The sequence below is a fragment of the Pygocentrus nattereri genome, chromosome 6 (assembly GCF_015220715.1).
Source record: "Pygocentrus nattereri isolate fPygNat1 chromosome 6, fPygNat1.pri, whole genome shotgun sequence".
Classification (NCBI taxonomy): domain Eukaryota; kingdom Metazoa; phylum Chordata; class Actinopteri; order Characiformes; family Serrasalmidae; genus Pygocentrus; species Pygocentrus nattereri.
Genome location: NC_051216.1, coordinates 16,506,227 through 16,528,846, shown reverse-complemented (window position 1 = coordinate 16,528,846; position 22,620 = coordinate 16,506,227). Strand labels below are relative to the sequence as shown.

At 39.6% G+C, this 22,620-nt stretch overlaps 1 protein-coding gene across 3 annotated transcripts in view; it reads left to right on the top strand.

Annotated features, from left to right (window-relative positions):
- The window catches only part of adarb1b (adenosine deaminase RNA specific B1b), a 166,547-nt gene that overhangs the window by 104,193 nt on the left and 39,734 nt on the right, over positions 1 to 22,620 (top strand). The gene's annotated exons all lie outside the window — the stretch shown is intronic.

Below are 22,620 nucleotides of genomic sequence, written 5' to 3'. Positions count from 1 at the left end.
CACTGTTTGACCCTAGAAGGATCTGTAAGACATGTAAAAATGAGTTCACACGTGTCCTTTAAGTATTTTTAACTTATTTTCAACTAATTTATAGTTCAATAGGAAGGTTATTCTGTATGATCACTGTCCAAAAAAAGGATGTCAATTTTTTGCCGATTTTTATCTTCCTTTGTTTTCTTGAAATAAAAAAAAAATACCAATTTGGAGATGCTTGTTTTTCTTTGGACCACAATGATATGTTAATGTTAATATTTTACCTTATTTTTATTATACTGAATCTTTCTTTTACTAAAGTTGATCACAAGTTGTAGTAATATTGCTGTTTTATAACTACTAGAACAGCACAAATAATATCATTTCAAAACTCTTTTAGCACCAGAAAATCAATCATAAATGAACATGAAGGTATCACCGTCAATTGTACACACATGCATTGTTGTTGCACATGCGATGCGGTGAGATGCACTGCAAAGATGATTATTCTACATGGCAATCATAAATAAAAATAAGAATTTGAAATGATGTGTTTCATTATAAATCGTATCATTAAAAATAATAATTGGCCCATCCTTAAGCAGGGAGAAAGTGCAGTGATGGCTACTAAAGTTATGGCTGGTGTATTGAGTTTATATGCTGTTATGGTGTAATGTAATAATTGTTGGGTTTAAGTCCTCTCTCCCTGGGTTACCGCCTTCAACTAAGGCATGCAAGTCAAGCTCCCTCAACCTCAACCTTTCAATATCTACACCTACAGCCCCACATTATTTGACCTGATATTATATTCTAAAACAGAATTCGCTTGCTGCAGTGCCTTGGCTCTTGGCTGGAGCCTTTCAGTCAGTCGTGGGACAGACTATGATTGTGTATGACTGATGAATCACTGTGGGGATCTGCTATAAAGACAGGAACGCTAGTGACAGCCTTGACTGTGCTTGAACTGCCATCAGATCCATTAGGCTACATGAGAACGCTTTTGCTTTTCAAGGTACACACTGTAATTTATACTTCAACAAAGTGATCACCCCGTCACTCAGCTTGTTGTGAACCTGAAGGAAAGAGCTTGGAGGCATGTTGTAGTTCACGGACTAAGTTCTAAAACCAATGCAGAAACATTCTGTGAAATTAACATTTTTACGCAGGTTCATAGTTCATACATGACTCTCATGTAAAAATATAATATAATATAAAGATGTAAGTATGTTCTGCACAGCATCTGTATAGTGTTTCTGGGTTTGTAAAATATTTGAGAGAAGCTTTTTTGTGATGGATGGTCCGCTGGGATTACTCTGATTGGTCAGGCTCAGAATTAGAAGGTATTATGGTGCTTGAAACCAAACCAGGGCTTTAACTATGTTAAGCTATGGCTGGCTTTTTAAAATTTATATCCATACTGTGTCTTAAATTTGAGTAAAATGAATATGTCCTTAAATAGTGAGCAGAGCATTTTATGAATTCATATCTGTTTTAATTTTTGTTTGAATTTATAGTTGTTTGTTAGGTGTTTTTTATTAGTCATTTTAGTAGGTTTTTCCTATTATGATTGTGCATTTATTTTAGAAAGCTTGGTCCGTCTTGCGTCTGGAGAGTGACCATAGAACAGCTACAAGAGAATTCAAACAACATGACATTTTTCATGATGCCCTCTCTCCCTATTTATATTCAAGTTTATTCTATTATCTATTCTATTATTCTTATATCTATTTAAATTAGTTATATTCAAGCAGTGCATGCAGATGGGATGCAGGGTTGATCATATTTCTGTCATTATCACAATATGACTTTACTTGATAAACACATTGTTAAATAACTGACACATGGAATTCCAGAGTGATGTAAACATGCAAAGTGGTGGGAACAGCGTTAAAATCAGCAAGTGCTTCCCTGTGCTGGACTATATTCGTGGTTGGTTAGTGTAGTGGTTAACACCTCTGCCTTCTACACTGTAGACTGGTGTTCAATCCCCACCTGGGTAAACACCCTACACTATACCAATAAGAGTCCTTGGGCAAGACTCCTAACACCGCCTTCGCCTTCCTGTGTAAAATGATCAAATTGTAAGTTGCTCTGGATAAGAGCGTCAGCCAAATGCCATAAATGTAAATGTAAATTCCATTGTATAGAATGCGAGTATTTAACCATTCAACTAAATGGCCAGTTACGACACACAAATCAAAAGCTGATGTATTTTGATTATTAATTGCCTTTCATATTATGATTTGATGTTGCTTTATGTCCATATCATGTAGCCATAACATGCCAGTAAAGTCTATTCCTCAGTGAGTAGTACATAAATCTTTATGAATCTATGAAACTTGTTATTTAATATAATATTCTGAAACAGAAGAAATTTAATGTGGTGCCTTGAATTTTTTCTCTGATATTCCATCCAAGTCGCACACTGTAGAATATCAGGATTTTCCACAGAAATAAAAATCACAGTAGAGGAGAAAAATAATTCAAAAATATAATATCTTGACATTTTTTAAGAGACACGGTCTCCAAGGTGATAATTAGATTTTCTGGGGTTTGACAAGTTGGAACAGTGGCATCATTTAAGAAATACTATCAATTATGAGGATCATTTTTATTCAGCCTTTCACATGCTTCACATACTACACAGCTCAGGACTGTTGCTGTCTTTGCTGTCTTTGTAATAAAACCTGTAGGTGGATAATGTTTTTTTAAATACTTACAATCGATGATATGCTCAAAAAAGCATGTTGTGACCTAACTTATCTCACTAATGATACATTGTCATCATATTGCCCACCCCTAAATCTCTGTGAAAGTTGTGTTGTCTGAACAGAGTTTTCCAATCAGGTGCAGTGAGTGGAAGCAGTAGGTACTGGTCAGATAGAGTGAGTGATTTTCCTCCTGCTGGCTGATGCTCTGCAGGGTTGGCCAGGCCTCTGTGAGTGTGTGTATGTGGTTGTGTGGGATTAGCGGGGAGCACAGCGGAGGCTGCAGGCACTGAGCTGTACTTTTAGAAAAGTGTTTACCGCACGTTAGCCATTTACCTTCCCACACAGCCTCTCTGCCGCAGCCTCGCTGAAAATCCTGAGGTGCTGAAATAGCGTTTTGAGCCCAGCTCGCAGCCTTAATGCCGCATGGCAACTTAAGAGCACTGTCACAGATGGTAGTGTGCCTTCTGCCTGTATCAGCTCATACCAGGACACAAGAGAGAGAGGCAGAGGAGCATGGACTTCTCCATTAATGTGATTCACTCAAACAGCCATGTCTCACAGTTATTCCCTCACAGACCTGACAGGACAGTAGCACATGTATCAGTTTTGTCATTCAGCTGTTCTGTCTTTTGCATCTTTCTGAGTTTTGCGTCACTCAGATTAATGCTACACTCTTCAAATTAAGGTTGTTAAAAGACTCTTTGCCTGGATGTGCAGTTCTAGGAAAAACTCTTATTGCTGTGGACACTTTACATTATGGAGAGGTTCTTTAAACTTTCAAAAAGTTCTCCATCTACTGAAAGGCTCTTTAGAGAATCAAAAGTAGTGGGGATGCACTGAAATTTCATTTTTAAAAAATGGCCAAAAGTGGCTTAAAAGCATAAAATTTTGGCCAAAAAGGTGAAGAAGATTAAATAGGACTACAGTGTGGTGTCAAATGTAACACTTAACAAATCATTTGAATGATGATGACAGTGACAAATTTGAGTGATTTTTCTTTTTCTTCGTGCTGGTCAGCACAGATACGTCTTAAACAGTTTGAGTGGCAACAATTCAACAGTGGAAGCTAAAGTCTGCTGAGTGGAACTGCCACAATTTCTAACAAGGATATTAGACAAGCAGTTCATCACTGTTCATTCTGAGTATTAAGAAAAGCTGTGATGCTCAGGATCTTGTCTGCTACTGGTTTGGTAAAGTTTGAAAACACTTCCCACTTGATACACAGCAAAACAGAAGCATGCCAGCATGCTGACATAACTTCAGTACATCACTACTAAGTAATTATTATATGACTACAACTGTTTTTCATACCTACCCCCCAGATTTTCTCCTCAATTCAGTCATATCCATTTCCACCGACTAGTTAGGACTCAGTCACATGATACAACCAGCGCTAGGAAGGCAGAGGCTAGCACAGACAGGGAGAAGTGGGGCCATCCTATCAACCCAGAGAGATTTTGGATTCCTGGCTGTGGATGGCTGTAGCATCACAAGGGATCAAGCTCACAATGTCCTGATGATGGGGCCAATGCTTATACTGTTGTGCCATTCGGGAGCCTTCATCTACATCTTTTTAAGAGTTAACAGGCAAGACCACTAGCCAGGGGGACAAGTTTGATTTTAGGCTGTATCAGCATGCTGAAACAAAGGCAGGAAAAACACCCCCTTCAATTACAGATGGGCAAAGTATTCCAATCAGAAAAGCAACGTATGCAGTTCATCTTTTGGTGCCTGGAGAGGGGTCTTGGAGCCAGAAGCCTCTCCATTGGGCTGCTGATGACATGTGAAATGAAGAGGAGGATGAGTTTCTGCACAGCCAGCAGAATAGCGGAAATGAGCTGTTTCAGATGGACTGGATAGTAACAGTGACATGTGGCTCTCTTTGAAAATACACGTCTCTAAAGAGCTGCACAACATTGTAAAGTTATAAAACAGTGCATAAACTGGAGAACAAGCTTCTTCAGTTCTGGTGCTAGAGTGCCAATGTCCAACAGTATCCACTGATTTTAAGCCATCCGTTATTTGGGAGATTTAGTGTGTTTGAGCAGGGAAATCACCAAATTGTGTTAGACATGGGCCTTTAAAGATGATAACTTTACAGGAAAATTAAAAAACGTATTTTACTTTTAATGTAAGTCAATGGAACCAGACTTTTTTTCCAAGTCATTTGGGGCCATTTCTTTTGGTGCATTCATCATGAACTTTACACACAATGTGAAAGTCAACAGGCATTTTCATATTATGTCAAAAAATGATAAACAAAAATAGAAATATGAGGTTTTGTGTTAAAAACAGGGATTTACTTAGCCTAAATAGTATTTATTTGTATTGTATTATGTATTTATGTGAAGCTGTCAAGAGCATCATTAATTTTCCGCTTTATTTATTTATTTATTTATTTATTTACAAAGAATGAAAAGTCAGTGAATTTCCCTAATGATGCAGCTTGAGAATTCACTCTCAGCTTGAGTGTTTCATCTTTTCCAGGGCTGAATTTCATAATGGTTGATTGTTTCTGTCAGGCTGTCTGACATTCTTAAGCTGTGGGGTGCGCCCTAAGCCTTGATCTGGCATTTCATATTCGTTTCCCTTTAGCACAGATGTCATCAAAGGTTGATTGTGAACCAGAAGCTCAGAAATACCTTTATTACTTGTCGTATTAATTATGATTAGAAATGATTTTACTTGTTGGCTTGATTTGTTAATTAATTAACAAGTAATTATCCTTTCTGAGACCACTCTTGTCAAATGCCACCCCGGTAGATGTCATCTGAGTGGTATCCTGTTCGGCGCCCTCCTGAAAGAGACGTCTGCATATTCATCAGGGCAAACAAAGCCAGCCCTCTTTGTTGATTAAGACGACTTGGTTATTGTGTTGCTGTCGTCTTGCGGGCAAAGGCTGAACAATGCAGCGCTGCTCTGTTGTAGGAGGGAATTAGCTGGGTCACACAAGCGCTGCATTAACAGGGCCTAATTAGGCTTGATTAGCATGCTGCATAAAGGAGGCTGGGTGATGCAGGGACTATTGTAGTGGAACAGTCCTTAGAGAGTATTGCATGTGTGTGTGTGTGTGTGAGCGAGTGAAAGATCCGCCCTTGGAGGTGGATGCGACGTGTTGCAGTCAGCCTCATTAAGCACGCAGGCTCTGTGGTCTGAATGGCCTCTAATGTGTCCGATGAGTAAATAATTCTTAGACAAACAAAGCGCCCCAACTCCTGATAATGACATGCCTGCAGTGTCTTCTCACACCTTCACACAGATCTCTTAGACTAAAGGACAGCCACTTGTCTAAGACACTTGTCTTTTATTGCTTTCAGAAAAAAAAAAAACAGTCTATTTTCAGGCTGTACTATATAGATATTGTCTGCATTATTGTCACCAAAATAATTAGCTTTTGTGGGATTATATTCCCCAAAACACCCTCAAAAACACTATGTGGTATCAGCATTGCAAAGGTCAATATTGCTATAATGATTTGTGCAGGCCTTGTCCGTTGAACTCGATTGAATTATTTCTCTGTTGCTGATTTAATAGCAGTTCACAGGTGGATAAGTCAAACTATATTGCAGTATGTGATTACTTGTTTTTTCCTTCATTCCTTCCATCCTTCCATCCAGCCATCTTTCTTCTGTCTTTTTTTTAATGTACATTATATTTTCAGAATTGTCCTTTATGCAGACAGTCACGTATTCAGCGAATGCCCTGGAACAGCTGTTCATAAAGCTAAGGTCACCATGCCCAGTGCCAAGTGTTGGCTAGAGGGCTAGAAAGCCCCCCAGGATTGGATGTGGAGCAGTGAAACTGCATTCTCTGGAGTGATGTAACATCATCCAATATCTGAGGGATGAATTGGATCTACAAGAAATTATCCGACATAACTACCTCATCTCACAAAAACTTTTGTGGCTGAATGCAGCAGTGTACCAACACATAGTGTAAAACCTTCCCACAAGAATACTGGTTGCAGAAAAGGGGCCAAACTCTCTATTGATACCATTGATTTCAGAGGAAACACTGAGGAGCATGTGTTTGCAAGCTTTTGGGCATATAGTACTGTGCAAAATTCATAGTACTGTGCAAAAGCCAGGAATCACCATATATTATTTCCAGTTGAAATGGCCATCAAGTACAATTCATTTGTCAAGAGATATTTCTGAGGAGAACAGATATGTCAATCCACTTGCATAGGGAAGGGAAAGTCATGTGAGAATAAGGGAAAAACAGGACTTTCCAAAACTAAAGTAAAAAAAAAAAAAAAAAAAAATTTAACATTTAAAAAGGTTATAGATAAAATGAGACCAATAACAACAGTGCAAGACCTGGTAGATCAGATAATCTAGAGAGAAGAGAAACTCAAGTTCTACTCTTACTTCAGATCTGAAAAAATCTACAGGTGTTTTTGTCCATACTTCCTTGGGTCTGAAATGCTGCTATAGGTCTGAAAGGCTGTGTAGCTGTCATATAGTGCTTACTGAGAAAAGGACAATAAACATAAAATTTGCAAATCAAACAAAATAGCTGCTGGTGATCTTAGGACAATAGACTGATATATTTGCAATTACTTTGATCATAAGAAGCAGAAGAGGCAACCTTCTAAGACTGAATTTTGGAAAAAATTCCTGCAGATTTCTTTAGGAAACTGAAAGACTCCCAAAAAGAATAGAAGCTATAATAAAGGTGAAGATGGACACACTTCTGAATAAATACTGAAAAAAATGGAAACAAGTGTAGTTGTTAAAGATTCTTTGTCATTTTCTGTTAAATGTTATATTTTCTACATTTTTCATGGTGCTGAAAATAAATAACTTGTACTTAATGGCTGTAAGCAAATGAAAGGTGGCCTCTGACTATTGCACAGTACTGTATAATGTAATGTAGTAATTAGGAACCTGGAAAGGTAGCAGCTTAATAGTGCTGGGATGTGTGTGTGTGTGTGTGTGTGTGTGTGTGTGTGTGTGTGTGTGTGTGTGTGTGTGTGTGTGTGTGTGTGTGTGTGTGTGTGTGTGTGTGTGTGTGTGTGTGTGTGTTGCCCTCCTTATCTCCCTTTGACCTTTTAGATCGTCCACATGCCTGCCTATCAACATTACCTTCAAACCTGCTAATAACCGAGCCACAGGGTGTGAAATTCAGCACACACACATACATCTCTCTCCTGGTGTGAGGATATTAGAGGAACTGACCTGGCCTTGAATGTGAAGTACAGTGATAGTCATCTGTTGTGAGTGGTGGGTGCACTGAGGCAGAGAGAATGTGTGAGAGAGAGAGCAAGAGAGAGTGAGCATGACTGATACATAGCTTTAAAGCTATCAATCCCTCCCTGTTTACTGTGGGAACCCAGAAAATGCTAGAAATTCAGCACATATGAACACAAAAAAGGCGCTTTTGCGCTTACATGGTCTAATAATACAAACCTGTCAGACCTTTTTTTTTAGTTCAGTCTGTTTTGACGTGTGACAGAACATGTGACACGTGAACCATACTTGGGTCCACACCCTGCAACTGATCAATAATGTTTTTTGTTTAGTCACAGCCTGAAGAAAATATTTTTAATAGATTGTGCCAGACATCACAGACTTAAATTCAGCCAACCGATCATTGAGAAGTATAGATCAAATACGGCTGTGGGTGGACCAAGAGCAAGAAGTGTTTCTTTTAGCCGTGGTTGCTTTAGAGAGATGGTCATGACTTGCATTTAAGCTTTTTATCAACAAGAAAACAGGTTAAAATGCCAATTCCAGTCATCGGCAAAATGCAGAATATCAGGTCCTGTTACCAGTCGGGCTGATAATAAGTCGACCCCTAGCATGAAACCAATCAACCCACATTAAAAAAGTGCACAAAGACCTATACTCTAGTGCAGACTTTAGCAAGCGTAGTGCAAAAAAGCTTCCTCTAAACTCATTTTATTATGTACAATGTGGACTGTGTGCCACATTACAAGGCTTTGTAGTTGTTTGTCAGCCAGCCAAGGCAAAGGCTTTGGACACAGAGAGAGCTGCTCTTCACTTTTTTGTGTTGGTGAGTAAGTGGCAGTGGTCTGACTACCTCTTCTGAATCTTATTCTGAATGAAACGACTATATGAATATATTGTATTGCACAGTGTTGTCATATACCAGTGTCATCAAACATATATGTGGCCAAAGTACTATCAAAAATACTCTGAATGCACTATACATGTAAAACCCATTGATTTACATTTTCCTCTCATTCATTTTCAAAACCTGCAGTAGTGATTTCATTTGCATCCAAAGAATTAATGTGTGAGTGCATGCTTTACATTTCATAATTGGTAAAAATAATGTGTATTTCTGCAGAAATGGCCTTTGAAATGAATATAGTTATTTTATGTGTAATACTTTGTTATATTTATAAAAACCCAAAGGTATCTTATTATTAATGCTTGAAAGATGCTTTAAGAAGTTGATTGCTTATGTCTGCAACCATCCATAAAGATGAGCTGGTTTCCAACCAAGATAAAGCAACACAAATGAAACACCACACTTTAGTTCCATGGCTTTTGGTGTTCTCTATCCAGGGATACAACACCGTATTTGAAGAAAACCACCTCAAACTAATATTTCAGTTTTCAAAAAGCTCCCCCCCCAAGTTTTGCAGTTAGAACTTTGAGGCTAGGCATTAGATGACTAGACCCAGGCTGCTCCTCCAGCCCAAAAAGCTTAGTTTCTGGGCTGCCATAAAAACTGTATTGAATTTCAAGATTTAAGTCAACACAACTTGAGACAAATTATTATCCTGTTAGCTTAAAATTCATTTAAATTATAGCACTTTAATAACACATTTCTGACCAAGACCAGTAGTCAAACAGTTGTACAGATCCTCAAGGTTTTAAGATTTCAAGGTTTAATGTAAGCAGTTTCCAGCTATACTGGAGAATATTCAGAGGACAGGCAGCCACCACTCTGTCCTTGAAGAATAGAGTGAAAGATTTCCATTGGCTCAGCACAACTCTGTACCTGCTGACCTTCATAGACCTCATAGGAGTGCGGCTTCTCACGCTTATCCTCATGTCTGGGCCAGTATGATCGCTTATTGCATTCGAGTTCCTAATGGAAAAGGTTATGAAGTTTAATATCTACACTGCAGAAGGCCATTAAAATCCAAACAGTTGCAATTAAAGAGTTGCTTGTATAGATAGTTCACAGGTTTTACCTATTCTGCAGTGCTAGATTATCTGAAATTAAGTTGGGTTTTTTGTCCTTTTACATAAAGGCAGTATGACCTTTTTTAAAGGGGCTTTGCATTATTTAGTTACAGGGTCAGTCTGGACTAAAGGTCTGCTACCTGACCAGAGCCCAATGGAACCTGACAAAATGGTTTGAGCCAGTTTTTCACATATCCTCCCAGGCTGTGTTGGAGGTCGAGTTTTTTCTTCTTCTTCTTCTAATGCATGATGTGGACATTTTGCCCACTTTCACACATTTACTCTTTCTAGTGCGGTCTAGTATGTATATAACAAAGCCAGTCTTACTGTTTGCTATGATTTTGTACATCTTGATTAAAAAAGCATTATGACCTGAATGTTACATCACATGAAAAGCACACTGCAGCTAAAACTTGCTATGATAGCAAGAGTACTGGCACTTCATACCTTCAACACAATTGCTGTGAATCCAGCTGTTCGACAGCAAATGTTAGTATCAACATAGTGCCTCATATCAGTTAAGTGAGTGTCAGCTACAGCAGAAGCTCAGCTGTTGGATAACTCTGTAGAGTTACTTCAGCTTATTTTCTGTGATCAGCTCAGCACTTAATAACACAGCAAATCACTATAAAAGCATGAGAGATGGTTCAAACACATTTGGGTTTGAGTCTCAAAGTAATGGGTATGGGTCACGCTTCAGTTTCATGCCCTTGCAGACTTCTAGTCTGGAGTAATGTGGGTTTGCTCATGGTCTCTATGCCAGCTTAGGTAAACCTTGACCACTGTGGTGCAACTATATTCTTTATGAAACACATCTTATCCTTAGTGTTGCACTATTTGCCCCTGTCATAAATGTAGAATCTTGCTGACCTCCAGTAAAATTACAGTTAAACATTTTGCTATTTTGTGCAGATTCATAGGCAAATATGACCAAATGACACCATTTATTTGAAATTTGCATCTCTAGAGCACATTCTCAAAATATTCCTTAAACTCTGATGACGATGAAACTTTGCATGTCTTTGCTAAATCCTCTGCTGTGGGTTCTAGGCTGAAGTTATGAAATTCTGCTGAGTTCACATAAAGTTCACATATTATCTACAGTCAGTTTCCAGCCTAATACCCAGCTTCTGAGCAGCTTCTTGTAGTCTGAAAGACTGAGACTAGACTAAACTGAGGTCAGGAAAGGTTGTTCAATAGGAGTTTCAGGCCCCTTGTTTACTAATGTGAAAAGAGGCTATTTGCCTCTTGGAAATGGACTGCAAATGATGCTCTGCTAAATCCTCTACTTTCCCCTCAGTGCTGCTCTGTAAACATCCCTCAATTTGTCTCATTTATTAAACAGACATTTCTATGTGAGTGTAGTGATTAGTTGCCATTGCCCTCTCCTGATGGTCTTTCAGTGGGAAGGCAGCAGCAGGGTGCATCAACGGCAGCCGTTCTTCTCTCCTTTTCCCAGCCACTCATTTATCAAGCGTTAGAAATCAGAAGCCACTTTGTCAAAGCGTTCTGTCGCCTGCTTTTGTGTGGGGGAAACACCTAAATGCATTTGAAGTCTGAAAAACCTGCAATTTTCTGTGAGTTGAATTCGGTGTTGGCAGACTAATTCAGATTCGTTATTGGCCATTAAAGTGCAGAAATTGAATAATGGAGCCGGAGTTTTTTGGCGGCAGACAGCTTGCGCGCTGCCAGCCAGGCAGGGCAGGGCTGGGGGTGGCTGCGCTCGTCTCCCCCACACACCCGGCCCATCAGTTTTAATCTGGCGGAGCGTCAGGTAGCCCTGTCCACCGGGAACCCTCTCCATTAGGCGCTCGGCCAGCCAGCGTCCCCCACACACGTGGCACATTAAGGATCATTACCTGGGCTCAGGCACAGTGTGGGACAAAGCTGAGCTGCATTGCAGCACAGGCTGGAGCCTCCCCGCTTGAGGAACACATCTACAGAGCTTCTCTGTAGAATTCCCTCTGCTGATGTGTGACAATCCTAAGCCCTATGGCAAATCTCACCAAGAAAGTCTCCGTAAAGTAACCTTATTGTAAGGTCTTTTCCTAAGATTCCTAAGTCAATTTAAACTATTATAGGTTTAATATTGGCATTAACATCAATGACAACTGATAATTTATTTTGGTTCATGCATGTACAGAAATATTTGCAGTCACCAGTGGTGGGAATTTGGATAACATCATGGATAACACCACCAGCCTACACAAGGGTTCAGTTCTCCCTCTGAGTAAGCACACTGCTGTTAGTGCAAAAACATAATAGCGCTAAGATAATAGCACTTGTACTTAGACAAGACTAGCAGTGTAGTATTTGCTTACTATATCAAATTCATATAGATAAGATGGATAACAGTGTCTGCTAAACAATGTTAGATATTAAATGTAATGTAAGATATTAAAATAATGTTAACATTTCTATTAGGGCTGCACAATATTCAATATTTACATAAAATGCAATAAAATATCAGTAAGGTTGGTGGTAATTGCAAAGACAGATTATATAATTAAAATCGTCTGTCTCTGGCTAGGTGTGAAACAAGACTTTAGAACCCTAACTAACATCTCCTTTAAGCAATAATTGCAAAATGAGTAAAGCAGCAAGGCTGTTAGAAAAATGGTCAGCATTCTCTGGACAGTCTTCTTTTATATAGGACTACAAAAATAAATAATATACATGTATCCACAATGGTTAGGAGTGTGTTTATGGGAATTTTTGACCATTCTTCCAAAAGTGCATTTGTGAGATCAGTCACTGATGTTGGACGAGAAGGGCCTGGCTTGCAGTCTGTCGGGTTGAGGTCAGGACTCTGTGCAGGAGAGTCAAGTACTTACACCAAACTCACTCATCCATGCCTTTGTGGGCGTTGTTTTGTGCACTGGTGTGCAGTCTTGTTGGAACAGGAAGGGGCCATCTCCAAACTACTCCCACAAAGTTGGGAGCATGAAATTGTCCAAAATCTCATGGTCTGCTAAAGCATTGAGTTCCTTTCACTGGAACTAAGGGGCTGAGCCCAACTCCTGAAAAACAACCCCACACCATAATCCCCCCTCCACCAAACTTTACACTTGGCACAATGCAGTCAGACAATTACTGTTCTCCTGGCATCCACCAAGCCCAGAGTCATCCATCGGATTGTCAGATGGAGAAGCTAATCTGAAGGCCCCATGAAGTTTGGAGGTCTGTAGCGATTGACTCTGCAGAAAGTTGTCGACTCTATTATTTTATGTGGCCTCCCACTTCATGGCTGAGTTGCTGTCATTCCCAATCACTTCCACTCTCTTATAATACCACTGTAGGTTCAACTGTGGAATATTTAGTAGTGAGGAAATTCCACAACTGGACTTGTTGCACAGGTGGCGTCCTATCACTGTACCACACTGGAATTCACTGAGCTCCTGAGAGCGACCCATTCTTTCACAAATGTTTGTATAAATAGTCTGCATGCCTAAGGGCTTTTTTTATACACCTGTGGCCATGGAAGTGATGGGAACACCTGAATTCAATGATTTGGGTGGGTGGGTGAATACTTTTGTAAATATAGTGTGTAGATAGACAGACTGACAGACAGACAGAGTATATATTTAATTCCTTAAAATGCTAATGCAGGTTTTTTGTAACAGTAGTTATCACTGCTTCACACATTGTCACTCTCATAGTTGAATGTATCACATTTCAAGTATTTTTACAAACTAGTACTCCAAGATATAATAGTCTTTGGCTTTATAGCACAGTGGTTAAGTCACATACCATTACAGACAGAGAGCACACCACTGCAGTAATATTAGACATTTCCTAATGCTACATTCCCACCAGTCTTATTACTTTTGCTGTGTTTGTTGTGTCATATCATGGTGATGACAAAAATAAGACTCATTGTACAGCCCAATTTTACAGTAATTCTATGAAAAATTATGTGACTGTCATGTCATGGCCATATAAATTTTATTAATGACCCATCTTTAACCTTTGTTATGCTTAGTGAGCTTAATATATGTTTTAAAATCTGGAAAAGCCTTAATAAAATATGAATTATCAGTTATCCTGTTGACCCAGAAATTCCATTCCAGTGCATCCCTACTTTATCAGTTAGGTTTTTGTCTCGTGCAGACTCTTCTGAAACTAGCCATCTGCTCTCTCGACCTTCCACAGATGAGGAACACAGCTGCCCTGTGGCCTGGGAGAGACTATCAGCCTTGTTTGAAATATAATTTCAGTGAGGTAAATGGAAAGAGAAGGAGTTGGGGGTCGCTGCTTCATTTTGGAGAGGCTTCTCATTTCTACATGAATCACTTTTGACCACTGGATCTATCCATCTGTGTTAGGACTCAGAAAGGTGGCTGTGACAGTTTGTGTTGGGCCTTGTGCTTTGGCATCCCTCATATTCTCTCCGGTAGCACAGGCCATCCATCTCTGTCTGCTCTCCCTCTCTTCCTCACACGCGCTTGCTGTTTCCCTCATGATTACTTTTCCTTACCTGGCCTCCTCGACCTCCACCTGCTGTTGACAAGGGGAGACCCTTGTCTCAGAGCTGCAGGGCCACACAGTTATAGACTACAAAGTGAATTACCATCTTTCACAGTCTATTAATAAAGGTGTTTTCTTGCATATGCCCACCATTACCCACCAAGAAGTGCAGTTCACTTCTTGGTGGGTAATGGTGTTCACCTCATTCTGTTTTTTGGCAAGCATTGCAGTTGTAGTGGCCTTCTTATAAGCCTTTTGCTTATGTAATATTATTGAGTCTGTAACACAAATGTCTATATATTTATCTTAATATCTGCGATGACATAACTTTTTAATCTATAGTATGAATTTATATGTTGTAAATACTATAGGGAAACCTCAAAATCCCTGATCCAGCCCATAAAGGCTTTGATAATTACCTGATGAGATATGGTGTTTTGTGAAGAGAAAAGAAAATGTGTTCCGCAGGTGTTCTGAAGGATCAGAGTGGGGACTGTCGTTTATAATGTAGATCTAGGGGCTGTTTTGTCAATAATACTAAAAATGATAAACATTAAGGCGAATGTTTGCATTTCTGCAGTACTCACAAAAAATTGTGCGTATAATCAAAAGTTATGAGGTAAATACAGTTCACAGCTCAAATATTTGCTTGGAAGACTACTAAAGTTCCATCGAAATCAGAATATTAATTTGTGGTGGAATGAGTTGTACTAGGAGATTTTTTAATTAATTCTATAAAAAATGAATTAACTATAAAACTGGGCAAAAATATAAAATCAATTTTATATTTTTATATAATAAAATATATATTTTATATAATAATATCTTTTTATCCATTTTATTTGGGTGCAATAGATTACAGTGTGTTACAAACATTTGTTGTGTGATTATTTAATAACTCTTGCAATTTAAAGCACATATGTGTTGATTTAGGCCTGCAGTTACTTATTAGTAGACTATGAACTTCTGTTACTTGTTAGTACGAGTGGATGATATGATAAAAATTGTGACGTTTGTACAGTACACATTATGTCACAATATTTATTTTTTACTGACACCTTGTAAATTGGAACAGGTGAAGTAGGATCAAAAAATCATACTGCACTGAACTAAGTTCAGTTAACCAGGCCTAATTATTGTCTCTTTTTCAGCATGCAGCTGGTTAGTGTTTTTTTACTGATGATATGCACATGCAAAGTCAGAAAAGCATTTATTCGGAAGGCTGTTCCCCGTAAGGACTGTATGTACAACACATTGACGTCTCTCAATTGGAAACATTCATTCACAGTCAGAGACATTATTTACCCTATTTGATGTATTAATTGAATTTATTAACACCAGTGGTCACCCTCTGCCACCAGTGTATCTGTCCTAAGACCGCCTAAATATCACAGCACCCATCTGCCAATGTAACCACTGCTTTTACACATTCTGAGATGTGATGAAAAATTCAGAAAATTACCCCGTAGTGGGTAATAGCCAACCCTAATGATTCCATCCTCCCTTAATGCTCCTATTTCCTCTGCCTACAGCTTGCTGTGTCTTTCTGAGGAGGTCCTGATCAGGCTCTATAATGGGATAAGAACTGATCTGACTTCCCCCTGTGCTGTGTGTGTAATTGGAGTTTGATGGGGGAGTCTAATTGTAAATGGGTTTTGTATCACTGCTCGTTTCCGCTGATGCCGAGTGAAGGCTGGTCTGGTGTGCAGTGGTCGGAGAATGTGTTGTGTGCCTTTGCTGAAGCTCTATGCTCACATACTCTCACTCAGCACAAGGCTCTCTGACTGTATTCTAATATTTCTTGGAAGTTTGCAGTGTGATGAAGTTGTTCCTAGAGTGTTGATGTGTTTCAGAGTATGAAACACTGATTTAAAATGCTTTTCATCAATATTGAAGGAACAGACCGCGCGGAATCCATAATTTAATATGTGGTTCATTTACTATGGAGTCGGTTTGGAGGAATTTGTTCAACATTGCCGAAGTATTCTGTTTCCGGATAAAACTAGCAGTGAATTAGATCATGTGACTTTACTGAACTAACCTAAATGGACTGTGAAATATGAGTCAGAAGCCAAAGTTAAAATAAAATAATAATAATAAAAAAAACTTAAGTCATGAATAAGTATGTTATGAATGCAAGTTTGCGATACATCACAAGTTGTGACTGGTTTAGTGCAACTTACTATGTTAAGGGCGGATTTTATCATGCATGTAAGCTCATCACTTTTTAGTAGGGTTAATTTCCTGTTTTGAACAATGAATATGCGTTTTGCAGGCATTGTGTAGATTTTGATTTGTTTTAACTGTGGAAAGGGGGTCCTGCTGTCAACAGTTGCTGATGAATCTCCCTTTTCCAGCAGCAGATTGTGGTTATTTATTTATCCTATCCATATTTTTATGAGCCATTTAGAACTATGGCCCTGGTGTTACAAATAATCAGATCATCAGATGCCACTCTAGTTTTAAAAATTGCTTCAGTTTTTTGGTAATTATTGATTTCTGCCAAATTTTGCATACATTTGAACTTGGCATGGTAAGCCATAGGTCTTTAACAAATATGCAAAAAAGTTGCTTTGTGTGGAAATTTTGTAAAGTTATTGAACTCAGTGGAATTAATCATTCTACAGCAAATACTTAGAGTGCATTACTGTGCATCATTTTCATGTTAAAATCACAAGCTTTTTCTCCTTGGGGACCAAACTTCTGGGTGGTTTCTGAAGTCCTTGTGTCATTTTTGATTACAGTTTTAAAAAGGTGCCAGCACTGATGCATATTTTTGATTCCAACTTAACTGAAAAATGATATATTGAGATATGTATTGTGTGTCATAGCGTTATTAAGTTAATATGCAGAAGTTTGCGCAACCTTGGCCAAATTGCATTTTTTTTCTTCTAAGTGAAAATATGTTAACATCCTTTAAAGGGAACATACTTAACATATACATAATATTTAAGCAAATTTTTATTGTCAGAATTTCCATTAATTCAATTAATATATTGGGGGAAAAATGTCATTTGGCCAGGGTGCCAACACTTTTACATGAGACTTTACATTTGTTGTATTGCCCTACTTTGAATCTTTATCAAGACACCTTTAAAAGATGACAAATTAAACACTGCGCCTTCAAAGCATTGTATTGTTAGCCTTTTAACGGTGTAAAACAGCGTGAGTGGAAAGGAACACTAACACAATGACTCAAAGTGAATAGAAAATTGTATTAGACATTATTTGTGGTGGATTGAGGAGCTCAAAACTAACCTATTCTAACAAACTAACATCACAGCTTGGTAACACATGTTCTTGAATGCAGCATCTCCTGTGTGAAGAATCCTCCATAGATTTTCCACTCATACAGAAAGCCTCCAAACATTCTGACTGTAGTTTAGAAAGTTTTCCTTCTGCTTTGTGAGCTTCTGTAGTCTTAGAGAGGTTTCAAACACAGCCCAGGGTGCTGTGCTAGACTGTAATGCTCGTATCAGTTCAGGAAGAACCCCCTGGAGATCACATGGAATTACCTTCATTCCTGGTAGTTTGCCTTTTGTTGCATCACGTTTGCTTAAGACACGCGCTTATACGATGAATGTTTTTGAGAAAAGAGTTGCGAACTTGCGTCTGTGTTTATCAAAGGAGTGGGATGAGTGAAGTTTGTGGGCAATCGCTTGTGGCAAAGTGCGATGTCTTTTAGTGTCAGACTGTAGTGTGAGGCTGAAAATGTTTCCCAAGTCAAATACAGCAGTGCTGCTCAGCCATAAAACTGAAGCAGAGTCTCCTTGTAAGTTTTGTTGTCGAGAAGCTGGTAAGTCAATGGAGCATAAATCCTTACCTCAGCATGGAGCAGGGAGTGGCAATATTTCTAAGCCTAAATGGTGTGAGGGGGTGACGGAAAAATAAAAGAAGGTGGAGGTGCATGTAAAAGGCTGTGGGGCAAGGAAGGATGGGGGCGCTTTGAGGAGGGAAAGCAAACTATCTTTCTCCCTCTCTCTTTTGTGCTTGTTCTCTCTCTCTCTCTCTCTCTCTCTCTCTCTCTCTCTCTCTCTCTCTCTCTCTCTCTCTCTCTCTCCCTCTCTCCCCCTGTCTATCACTCTCATCTCTCATTCCTGTCAGTGCTCTGGCCAGCTGTCCTTGGCATGATGGACTCAGAGAGAGCAGTCGTTTATTGCCATGCATAGACTTTCATAGCCATGCATGTAGGTGATTTATGATGGCACCTCCAGGAAAATAAGAGGGGGAGTTTCTCTCTGTGTGTGTGTGAGTGTGTGTGTGATGGAACATGTTGGACAAGGTTTTGTGAAAAGGCCCATGGAATTTTCCCCTTCTGTTTTTTTTCCTTTATTAATTAAGAGTTTTCGTATTGGTCAGGCATCAGTCTTTATGGCCCATATATGCAAACTAAGCTGCAAAAATAGACTGTTTTGATTGTTTTTGTGATGTTATGAAAAACACATTTACTATACACCTGTCTTTTTTAGTCCTGGGCAGTTTAGCCCTGACCATGAAGTTATAAGAAGTGTTTCAACCTGGATTGCCTTTTGAATAAGACACAAAAGATGGCAGCCAATCAGAAAGTTTATTTACATAAAGCATCCTAAAGCCTTATTTGATTGGGATTAGTTTCACTAGAGGCGGGCCAGTAATGTAATTTGTGTGCAATTTGACTGGCCGATTCATACAGGATAAAGGATCTGTGTAGTTTCAACAAATTGGGTCTCGTCTTCGCAAAAAATTGTTATTACCTTCCTGAGATGTCATTCGAATAGCACTACTGTTACTATGGGAGCTCAGAGTTTGGCAAATTAGGTAATACTCTTAAAAACTGCAGACTTAGAACATAAGAAAAGTGAAAGATATGGCCCCTTTAATTTTTATGTATGTATGCAGTCTTTCTTTTTCTAGTGCTTTTTGTTTGTGTGTAGTTTCTCGTGCATGATCCTCTACCCCCTTCTTCTTCCCTGAAACATCCACAGTGTCTCTTCTCCAGCCTCGTCTATGAAAAGCAATCTCACATAAAACTGTCAAATAAAAAATTCATATCCACACCACTCTAACTTTCTGCCGGCCAGGCCTTCACTCCTGCAGCTCTGTGATGAACAGCCGGCCGTCAAATATTAAACCCCCCCAACCCACCCCCAACACAATAAAAGAGTTTCTCACCTCTGCCACCTCCAGCTCAACTCAGCTCAGCGCTGATAGCAGGAGAACAGTGTGAGCTCAGCACTTCTGCTTCAGACTCTCCTACTGCTGCTGCTATATGCTGTCCAGCCTGACTCACTCTCACACATGAGCACTCATATAAAAAACTTACTGCTGCATTTACGCAGCTCATCACAGTGTCTTCGGATATACCTGTAATTTCTAAACCCATAGATCAGTCCATTGAATTTTGCATTTAGAAAATGCAGTTAGTTTAGGCAATAATTCATTCAGTATTAATTATTTTTCACCAATAGCTCATTTATGCAAGAAGAGATATTCTGTCAGAAGTGTGGATTCTAAATTTTTAATCAACATTTTTAATCAAAGTTTGAGTTTAGAAGTAGAAGTGGAGATATTTTATTATGATTTTAATTTGATGAAAAGCAGACTTAACTAATTAACAGAACTGGGATATACATCGGCTCATGTCAGTTAACCCTTAACACAGACCTTTTTTCTTCCTGAATGTTTTAGGCCTTTGTTGTTTCTCCCTCTTTTTCCTGTCTGTCAGGCCTGCAGTGCAGAGTTGCTGTCTGTGGTGCTGAAATGCCTCAGCACAAATGAGGCCTTTGTGTGGGGCCTGGAAGGCGTTGGCCTCTGTGTAGCGCCCTGGCGTGGACCTCCTGCTCTCCATCACACACTGACATGTGCTGGGCGTTCAGCCCCACAAGCTCAGGCACTGTATTACAGCGCCATGATTTCTTGGCCTGACAGGCAGTGAGAGCCGTCTTGGCTCAGCTTGTTATATTTTTGGTTATTTATTAGGACGCCTGCTGGATTCTGGCCTCAGGGTAGGTGCTTTGCTCCTTCTGTCAGAAAGCCATACACTGTGATCAGTATGAGAAAAATTCATGCTGTTGTAAACTGACAAGGCTGTTTTTTTTTTCCTCAGATGCTACTGCTTTGTTTAATGGAGATGTTTTTGTTGCACAGTGTTTGTTTAGAACTGTTTTTGGCAGCTCTCTGCTGCCTAACTTTGTCACCTCCCTCCTCCAACTTCACCCATGTGCCTGTCATATTAAAGCATGCGAGCTTAAATCTGAAAGTTGTTCAGCAGTTCTGGTAGAAGTGGAGTTCTGAGCTGCTTAAGACTTTGTTAATACTCCGTTCCTTTCAGAGCGGATTCGGTGGAGGTGCGGTGACGGGAGCCTCTTTGTGTAATGAAAGTCTTTGAGAGGCTGCAGATATTTGACTGTAGCTTCAGAGACACTCACGTGAACCAGTCACGCTGAGCTTGGGCAGTGCGTGTGGCCTCTCTCTTTCTCCCTCACTGTCTCTTTTTTGGCAGCATTATAACAGTGACACCACTGACAATAACAACATGAACAAATAATAACAATATATCAAATAATAACAATAATACCAACAACATCATCGACTATATGTTATACATACATATATAGACTGTGGTCACTATGTCTGTACTTTGGTCAGGATCTGTCTGCTTTGCGTCTCTGACAGTCAGGAGGTACTCTTCCAATTCATACTCCTGTTTTTAGGGCCCGATAGCTCTCTGATTTACTCTGAGTTTTAATGTCTTTTCCCCACTGTTCTAGATAGTCATTGTTCCTATTTTTGATGAAGTGATAAATGTTTAGATGAGGCTGTAACACAGTGCTGCAACGAGGCTGCTGTGTGGTAGGTGCTGTTAGAAGGTTAATAAGCCTCTGAACCAGCTGACTGAGTGAGCTCTTCTCAGGGTTTAGTTCTTGGCTCTGGAGCACCTGAAACTTTTTTCTCCATCTATCTCTCTCTCCCCTTTCTCCCTCTCCCCAATTTTATCTCTCTCCATCTCTCCATCTTTCTTTCTGTCTCTATTTCTGTCTCTCTCCCTTTCTCTCTTCTTCATTTTTTTCTCCCACCCTCTGTTTCTTACTGGCTTTCTCTCTTTTGACCCCCTCTTTCTTCCTCCTGCTCTCTCTCTCTCTCTCTCTCTCTTTCTCTCCCCTCTTTCTATTTTGTCTCTCTTTCTTTCTCTTTCTCTTCCTCTTTGTTTCTCTCTCTCTCTGTATTTTGTCTCTCTTTCTCTCTCTTTGTTTTTCTCTCTCTCTTCCTCTTTGTTTCTCTCTCTCTCTCTCTCTCTCTCTCCTTTCTTTCTTCCTTCCTGTGTCTGTTTGTGTGTGTGTGTCTGTGTGTGTTTGGGTGTCTGTCTGCATGTCTGTTTTGTGTGTGTGTGTGTGTTTGGGTGTGCGTCTGCATGTGTGTTTTGTGTGTGTGTGTGTGTGTGTGTGTGTGTGTTTGGCTGTGCGTCTGCATGTGTGTTTTGTGTGTGTGTGTGTGTGTGTTTGGGTGTGCGTCTGCATGTGTGTTTTGTGTGTGTGTGTGTGAGTATGTGTTTGCATGCATTTCTGTGTGTGTGTGTGTGTGTGTGTGTGTGTGTCAGCACGGTGGAAGGTGTTGTTAAATTAGAGGCATGTTGGAGCAGTCTTGGCTCAGATGTCAGGAGTAAAGTGCCCCAGCTGTGTCACCCTTCTATCTGCACATCAGTGTAAAGTGTGCTCCACTTTAGCAATTGCAAACTCTTCGTCCTTCTGCCTGCTCTGGTGAAAGGCTGCACCTTCACAAATCATATGCCTCTCAGCATTCTGCCTTTCAGCTTCTGCAGCTTCGGAGTTTAGCTTCTTTGTAGGCATGTAAGTATGTGCTTGTATTAAGAGCCTAGTGAGGACATTGATTATCGTGCATTCATGGTGATAGAAGAATGTTATAGCTTTGTAGAAATAGGAACACTTTGCTGGTATGTGCAGGACACATGATCATTTCACTACAAATATAGTATATCATTTTTTTTTTTTTTTTTGGGAAAACTGAAAGAGCCAGAAATAGGGGTGGGCAGTATATACTGGAATAAGTGAATACCAGTATGACATTCTCTCATAATATGAATTTTGTGGTACTGTGGATACTGTGATTCCAATCACAGTCAACCGTAAACAGCACCAGCTCTGAGACAAACATAAACATGAGAGTGAACAGCTGAAGTAACTGTTATTAACTCAACAAAATGGTATTTCAGGCAAAACTGCACCACTGTGTGCTGCTTGCAGCTGCTCCTGCATTAATCAGTAAAGCGAGTGTATTGTTGGGCATGTGCCACGTACATGAAGCATTAT